We start from the raw sequence: 8,187 nt of genomic DNA on the forward strand, positions 1-8,187 counted from the left end.
ATAAATTACATTGATTTTGAGATAAAAAATGAACGACAAGTTATATACATACAATAATTTAGTTAACTATTCTATCGTGAGAAATAAGGAAATCACTTCGTCAAGATTATCATGTCAACGTTTCCATCAACACACAGAGAAAGACTTATTTTAAATTTATTATAATTTATAATAATATAAATATATATTAAATAATTTTTAATAATTTAATAATTTAATAATTTTTAATAATTTAATAATTTAATAATTTTTAATAATTTTAATTCTTGTATAATCTAAATATTGATTTATTGACAGTGCTTGCATAATTAATAAAGACAAAATTGGTTATAACTATACAGCAATATAATTTCTCAATATCAAGCGCTTAAAAATTTCCATTTCTACATCTGTCATACATGATATGATATTAATGATTAAATCCGATTTTAAAAAAATGCAACTCAAGCGTAGGATGTAATAATTTATAATAATTTAATGAAACAGAAGGATTCAGCACAAACAAGTCTAAAGTCTCTTATAATAACCAGTTATATACCAGTTAATGATACCTTACATTTATTGATGCTATCATAAAATTGGAACAAAAAACACTATTTTACGTAAACTAATAAAGCAAAAAATTTCAGTACACTGAGAAAAAAATCTGGTTGCATTAATTAGAATTCTGGTAAATACATACTGTATGTCTATTGGAAAATGGACGAATCAGAATTCTTGTCAGGAATTACCAGATGAATTTGATTAATTTCTTTCTGTCAAATTTACCAAATTTTCTGGTTAATAATACTAAACTCACCAGCACAAAGTAATCTAAAATTTTTTCCATCTAATCTCCAAAGTCTGTTTAATATTCTGAATTCCAACACGATTATTACATAAATTTAATTCAGATTATTAAATAAATTATTTTAAATTTAGTTTGCTAGAAATTAAACTGATAAACAGTAATGCAAGAAGAGGATGTAGCTCAAACACGCACAATCAGAGAGCTAGCGTCTTCTTTCTGGCACTACTGCTCGTAAGAGAAAAAAAAATATATTTTGGATTTAATGTTAATACTAGATTTTTATATACATTTCATGGCAAATATTAAATACGAGTTAAGTTGAGAGTGGCTTGTCGCCTAGCGGCAAGCAAAGAAATTAATGTAACAAGAAATTTTATAGATCCAACCAGAAAATACTAACCAAATCCTTATAGTAAATATACTGTATATCTGCCAGCAAAAAAATGATTTGAATATTCAGAATGACACTGATTTTTAGATGATTCTATCTTCATATTATCTGTAAATGCCTGACATTTTCAATCATATTTTCCGCTTCCTTGCCATCTTCCTCCTTATCTACGTCATTTTTCCTCTCTCTTTTCCGCCCTTTCTTTCCTATGCCTCCTACATCTCCCATTGCCAGTAATGTTTTCAGATTTTCTCGCGACCACACTCCTCCACTCTTTACGCATGGCTTTATCTTCTCCTTTCACTTCTATTCTGATATACGTATTTTACTATAATTTCTACACCTGCCTTCAATTACTCACAGTATTGTTTAAAATTTTATTTCCATTGTGTTTTTTTATAATGATTATTTTTTCTTTACACTGTAAGCGAAATTTTTATAATTTTTATCAGAGGTTAAGAATTATTTTTTTAATTATTGTACAATATGCTTGATATGAGTTTTTTTTATCTTGACTGTGCTTGCTTTTTTTTTGCTTAATTTTCTTACAGGCTTTTACCTCATTATCAATAAATAAATAATTCTCTCTCCCTCTATATCTGAGGAATTTCGGAAGGACCTTTACGCTTTTTATCTTTCGGACTACGCTACTACAAATTTTATCAATACGACTCTTTTAATTTTTTGAATGGATTTTATAATTTGCGACATTTCATCGTGGGATTAGAACGAGTTATATTATTTTCTCATCTTTTTTACAAAAGTTGGATTCCGCGACGATAGAACAATTTGTTTTTTTAAGCAATCCATATATATATATATATATATATATATATATATATATATAAATCTAACATAAATGAGGGAAGCGTGGCATAGTAGATAACACACTAATCTATAAAGCCAAAGACTCCAGGTCCTGGGTTCAATTCCTGGTAGAACCGAAAAATTGTATACGTTCATTCCTGTCTCGGAAGCCAATGGCAAATCACTGAAAAAATCTTGCCAAGAGCATTTCTCCATGGTAGCCATTAGGGTTTTAATCGGCATTAAACTGTAGGTCCTATATACGGTGCGCAACACCAGTTTATCAAAGAGAAAGATCATTATGTTCGAAATCGAACAAAGGAGTGATGAATGAGTTGCTCCTATTACCCAGTGCTTTTTCAGACTTGCTTTTCTTCTCCTTTGCTATTTCTTCGTTGCACTTACATTCACTCCCGAAAACAACATTAATTAAGATTAGTTATATACGCCACGATCGTGAGGCACTTTGCACAACATTCTCGATCGCGTAATAATTATAATTACAATTAAAAGTGTAGCAAGTATTAATTATAATTATTATAGCGAATTATGTTTCAATACTAGTCGCTATTTCGTTTTATTGTTAAGAGAAAATTTGAAAATATACGAAGTATTTTGCACTCCCTCCTCCCTTACTCTTCAAATGTTGCTGCGCGAATGATATCAAGGCTGTGACATGTAAACACAGCGCGTCATACGCCAATGGTCCGAACGTATTATTGTCCATTTATTGCCGAAATATTTTTTTACGTACTTTACATATAATTTTACATTTTACTTTACATTTAATATTAAAGTTTATAGGAGTGTTTTAGATTATATAGATTAATTAAATAATATTTGTTAAAGGATTTATGTATCAGAAAGCTTTTCTATGTTAATTACTTCGATTTTATGATTCAATTGTTTTTGCTCTGTGCGTTTGAATCTAAATTATATTTAAATAATTGAAAAATAAAAGATAAAGCGTCGCGGTCGAATTATATTTGATTTTATAAAATATCATTAAAGTAATAATTTCTTGTAAAAATTGATTTTACATCAAAATTATTAATTTATTATTTTAGATTTCTGTTTCTACGATTCTTATTTGATTAAATAAATAAATTACGCGAAATATGCGCTTCGTTTCGTTATTTTCCATTAAAAGCGATAATCATTTTTTAATTATATACTAATTATATTAAAATTGTAGAGTCTTAAGATTCATTTTATTTCCTTTAACTAATCATGCGTGAGATGCAATATGTATTTTCTCAATCGCGACATTTATATAAAATATAACAGACAACAAATTTTATATCTGCAAATATTACAGCAAATGTTTCAAAATATCTTCGCATTTGTGTGATAATAATTATACGTCGGCGTTATTTATTGATTTTGATTATCATAATTGATAATTCCTAATATTATCGATTTAATTATTCGTTGCATTTTCTTGCGAATTTTAAATCGCTATTTATCTTGTATTTTAATCATTGATTTATATCAAAGCTTGTTCTATCTTTTTTGAATATAATTATCTTTGAAATATTATCTTTGATAATTTATCGCAAAATGTGCCAGTAATGCAAATAGTTTCTTCTACAATTGAAGAAACGATCAATAATTTTTAATAATCTTTTTAATCGCGATTATTTACGTTAATACGTTATTTATATAAAACTAATTTCTATTCTTAAATTTTATTAATATATGTCAATTATTAATAATAAATATCGCCTAATTAATCATTGCTAATCTTATTTGTATTATATAGAAATTTTTAATAAATTTTATATTATACATATATTTTGAACTTTTGTGTAATTTTTCGTAACAAATTAAAATTATTTTTTAAAATTAAATTAAATTTATTTTAAAAATATTTAAAAAATGAAATTTAAATTATCATAATTATCAAAATTTTTAAAAACAATAAGCGGCTGAAACCTTCTGAAAGTTATTCAGAAAGATGATCTCGGAAAATGTAGGACTTGTGCTTCAGCGAATTTAGAAAATTTTAATTCTAACTATAATACATACGCGAGAATATATACACAGGGTGTTTCATTTAATCCGACCACCTAAATTTCTCGGAACCTAAGCAAGATAGAGAAAATGTTTTAGACAAAAGTTGTATAGTTTCAAGGGGGACATAAGATGGTGTTCATTAGTTGATCTTGAAGAGCCACTTGAAGGACACGCGAAGATCAGCTCCAACTTTTTAAATGGGATACCCTATATGCTTTTGCATATTCTTGTAGCTCATCTCAGAGCTTTCCAAAACACTATAATTAAGTTATTTTCATTAAGTACTTTTCGAGTTATGAGGCTTGAAATAATTTCTTAATTTTACATAAACCATAAAATATCTAGTAAACCATTCATTTTTCGATTATCTTACCTTCATACTTTTATGTACAAAATAATGAGAGGAATCAATTGGTGTAAAGAAAACACATAGTTGTTTCTAAGAAAAATATGTAATTTGCAATTAACAATTCCATATTTTTTCTTAAAAACAACTGTATGTTTTCTTTACACCAATTGATTCCTCTCATTATTTTGTACATAAAAGTATGAAGGTAAGATAATCGAAAAATGAATGGTTTATGTAAAATTAAGAAATTATTTCAAGCCTTATAACTCAAAAAGTACTTAATAAAAAGGTACTTAATTATAGTGTTTTGGAAAGCTCTCGAGATAAGCTACAAGAATATGCAATGAAAAATAGGGGTTCCATTTAAGATTTCAAACTTGCCCCCCTCACCGCCCAGGGGAGGGGTGGGGGGCTGATTTTAACGTCATTGTACGTCCCCCTCGAAATGACGAAATTTTGATTCTAACCATTTTTTCGTAGTGTGCTTATTTTTCGAGTTATTTGGCTGCCTAAGTTAAAAATGGGTCACCCTGTATAATCTTTCTCATATTAAAAATAAATGTTAAGATTTCACGAAAAGTTGTCAACAGCTAAAGAGTAATATTGAGATATTACCCATACAGCACAAAATGGTTGCAGAAACATTACATAAATATTCCAACGTAATAATGGAATATTGCATACACATTGCGAAATGTTGCTGCAATGTTGCTGCAGCATTGCAGCAACATTAAAATGTCCGCCCTCAGTAACATTACAATGTAACATTATAGTAATCTTACAATGTAACACTACAGAAATCTTACAATATAACATTGCATAATCTTACAATGTAACATTATAATAATATTACAATATAATATATCTTGGTGAAAATGAATATCGGAGCGTAGGTCGAATATAAGGAGAGAATGACAGAAGTGTAAACGAAGCTTTAGGAGCGTATACGCTTCGTTGTTCAATTTACGCCTCCTAAAAGCTTCGTTTAAACTTCTGTCATTCTCTCCTTATATTCGACTTACGTTCCGATATTCATTTTTGCCAGGGTGTCCACAATAATGCCATATATTATTATTTCCAGATAAATTTTGCAGTATACAAATCATACAAGATAAAAAAGATACATGATTATGCGTTCATAATTGCTTTGTACACTCAAAATATAATTTTTTGTTAATTTATTTATTATGAATATATAAAATAATTTCATAATTTCATAAAATTGCATTTCAAATACAAAACAACTACGAACTTTTGATCATATACTTTTTCTTGAATGTTTCATATGGTCATTGAGTTCACCTTTTAATTTCATCTTTTAAAATCTGAAACATACACAGCATTAGTAGATACTTATCACTATAAAGTTTAGTTTTGTGTGGAAATTTAATTAAAACAGTTTGAAAATTATTTTATTTTATTATATACTATGTATTCCAACATAACATTTATATATAACTTTTTTTTGGCATATTGCACTTGCAGTATTGCACTTTTATTATATATGTATGTAAAATATATGTTTGCTTTATATGTTCTTATATGTATTTGTGTATGTATGTAAATATAATACTTATATGTATATATGTAACATGTACGTTTTTATAATATATTATTACAATATATTTTTCTTTATTTTGTACTTTTAGTTTTCTTTTATTTTGTACTTTTAGTTTCTTTTATTTTGTACTTTTATTTTCTGTAGCAGTCTTATTGTTTACTCCATTAACTCGGTTTGTGTATTCTGTTGTCTGAAAACATAAGAATAAATCAAATTAAAAATTGTAACTATATTTTAATCAGGTCGATCTCATATTTAAGATAATTAAAATTTATATATGTAATTTTTTAATTATCTTAAATAAAACGATATTATATATATATATATATATATATATATATATATATATATCTTTGAAGAATCTCTCTCTTAAAATAGAACAATGAATACCTTTCTCTTTGAGTTCTGTAAACTGGCTTGGTAAGCCATTTTGATATAGATTCCGCTATCTCATTGTCTGTAACCGAACCATACATTGTACGGACAGCTTCTATAAAAATTATTAAAAATATTATAACTATAACTAAATAGTACTTATTTTAAATATAAATGTATATAAATAAACTCACGTATGATTATTTTTGTGAGACTTAAGTCTTTGAAACAACGTTTAGTTTTTTCCTGCCCAGCTAAAATCTTAGCCAAAGTATTTGTTATAATTTTTTTCAATATATTGCGTGTCATTATATGCGCAGTACTTCCACCTACCAATCTCAAAATGTAAAGCTGAAAAATAAAATTGTACAAATAATAACAGAATTGTTCGAAGTATCGTCTTATAGGCGATTCCCGTGGCGACATCCGAAGGACTCGGAACAAAAGACCTTACGCATACCCCTTCGCACACATGTCTTTTCGTTACACATGTCCCTTGGTCACATATGTTTTCTCTACCACGTCAGTCTTGTCTTGTACCGTGGACACGCTCACATCGTGCCGTCTACTAATAAAGCAACGATTACGGAAATCTCGGCATATTTAATCTCATTCCACTCCCTGTATATTTCCCTGCATCGCGGCCTCATCTTCATATTAACAAGAATAAATTTCATTATAAATATTTATATAAATTATAAAAAATAAGATATAATATGTACCACGTGATTTTAAATTTTGCTTCTTCCAATTGCCCCTCGAAATATGTTAATTCTGATATAGATGAAAGTGGAAATTCAATATGAAATTCTTCATTAATATATTACATGTCATCAAGAATATTTATTCTTTCAAGAATATTTATTTCTCTATTGTCAAGTGTGTCAAGTTTATATAAATTTTATTTAATTTTGTTAATATTGCTTCTTAAATTCTAAAATAAATATTTTTTTATAAACTTTGTTTTATGACTAGTATTATTTACTTCTAAAACGTTATATATAAAATACGTATATTTTTCTATTCCTATTTTATATAATTTAAAAAAAATTATTAAAATGTATAATAGTTACCATCAGAGTAAGTATTTTCTTGGCTGGTGTTCTCTTGAATAGAGCATCTTTTTAGTTTAAGATTGCTTTGGTTATTTGTATCAATTTTTTTGTTGACATCTATATAGGAAGATAAATTAATAAGAATATTAATAATGTTGCGCATTCATAAACATAAGTTATACATTATATGATTTTATGATACATTTATGATTATTATAGTATGATTGCCAGTTATTCTTATACTAGTTGCTTACCATGAACTATATTTATTCTATTATAAGTAGAATTCTTTCGGATAATTCATTACCAAAATTCTCTTTACATTTATCTCGCGATTTATAATTAGGCACAAAATGTTCTATTTGTGGAAAAGCAGGCAATATTTATTATTTTGCGTCATTCGATTTTCTTTATTCTCTTGCAAAAGAAATCTTCTGATGATGATGACATTTCTGAGGATGACATTTTTTTTTTTGCTTGAATCCGCCTTCTTTTTTTCTTTATTTCTTTTAATTCGTTAGATGAGATTTCAGTATTTTCTATATTAGATGTATCCTGTGCTAGGACCAATTTTTCATGCCTTTTTCATAAGTGTCTTATTTATGAAAATAAAATAAAAAAAAGAAAACAAAATAAAGACAACATTATACATATATGTGCGTGTACATACATACTACTTAAGAAAATAATTCATTTACCTGCTGTGCCGAAGATTCTCTTGATTGGTAACTCATCCCAATCAAATTCTTCCTGTGGTATTTCTTTTTGTTATTATTGCTTTATTTATGCGGAATTTGGTTTTAAAATGGCCAGGCCATATACACGATTGTTTTTCCGCATTGA

At 27.2% G+C, this 8,187-nt stretch overlaps 1 long non-coding RNA gene across 1 annotated transcript; it reads right to left on the bottom strand.

The window, feature by feature from the left end:
- Positions 1-6,920: 6,920 nt before the first annotated feature.
- LOC112639006 lies at positions 6,921-7,632 on the bottom strand. The gene is made up of 3 exons (XR_003123249.1): positions 7,599-7,632; positions 7,363-7,461; positions 6,921-6,939 (listed from the first exon to the last, which is right to left on the bottom strand). It is a non-coding gene; the product is annotated as an uncharacterized LOC112639006 (long non-coding RNA).
- Positions 7,633-8,187: the final 555 nt, after the last annotated feature.

This window comes from Camponotus floridanus, unplaced genomic scaffold (assembly GCF_003227725.1).
Source record: "Camponotus floridanus strain SB8 unplaced genomic scaffold, Cflo_v7.5 scaffold426, whole genome shotgun sequence".
NCBI classification, from domain to species: Eukaryota; Metazoa; Arthropoda; class Insecta; order Hymenoptera; family Formicidae; genus Camponotus; species Camponotus floridanus.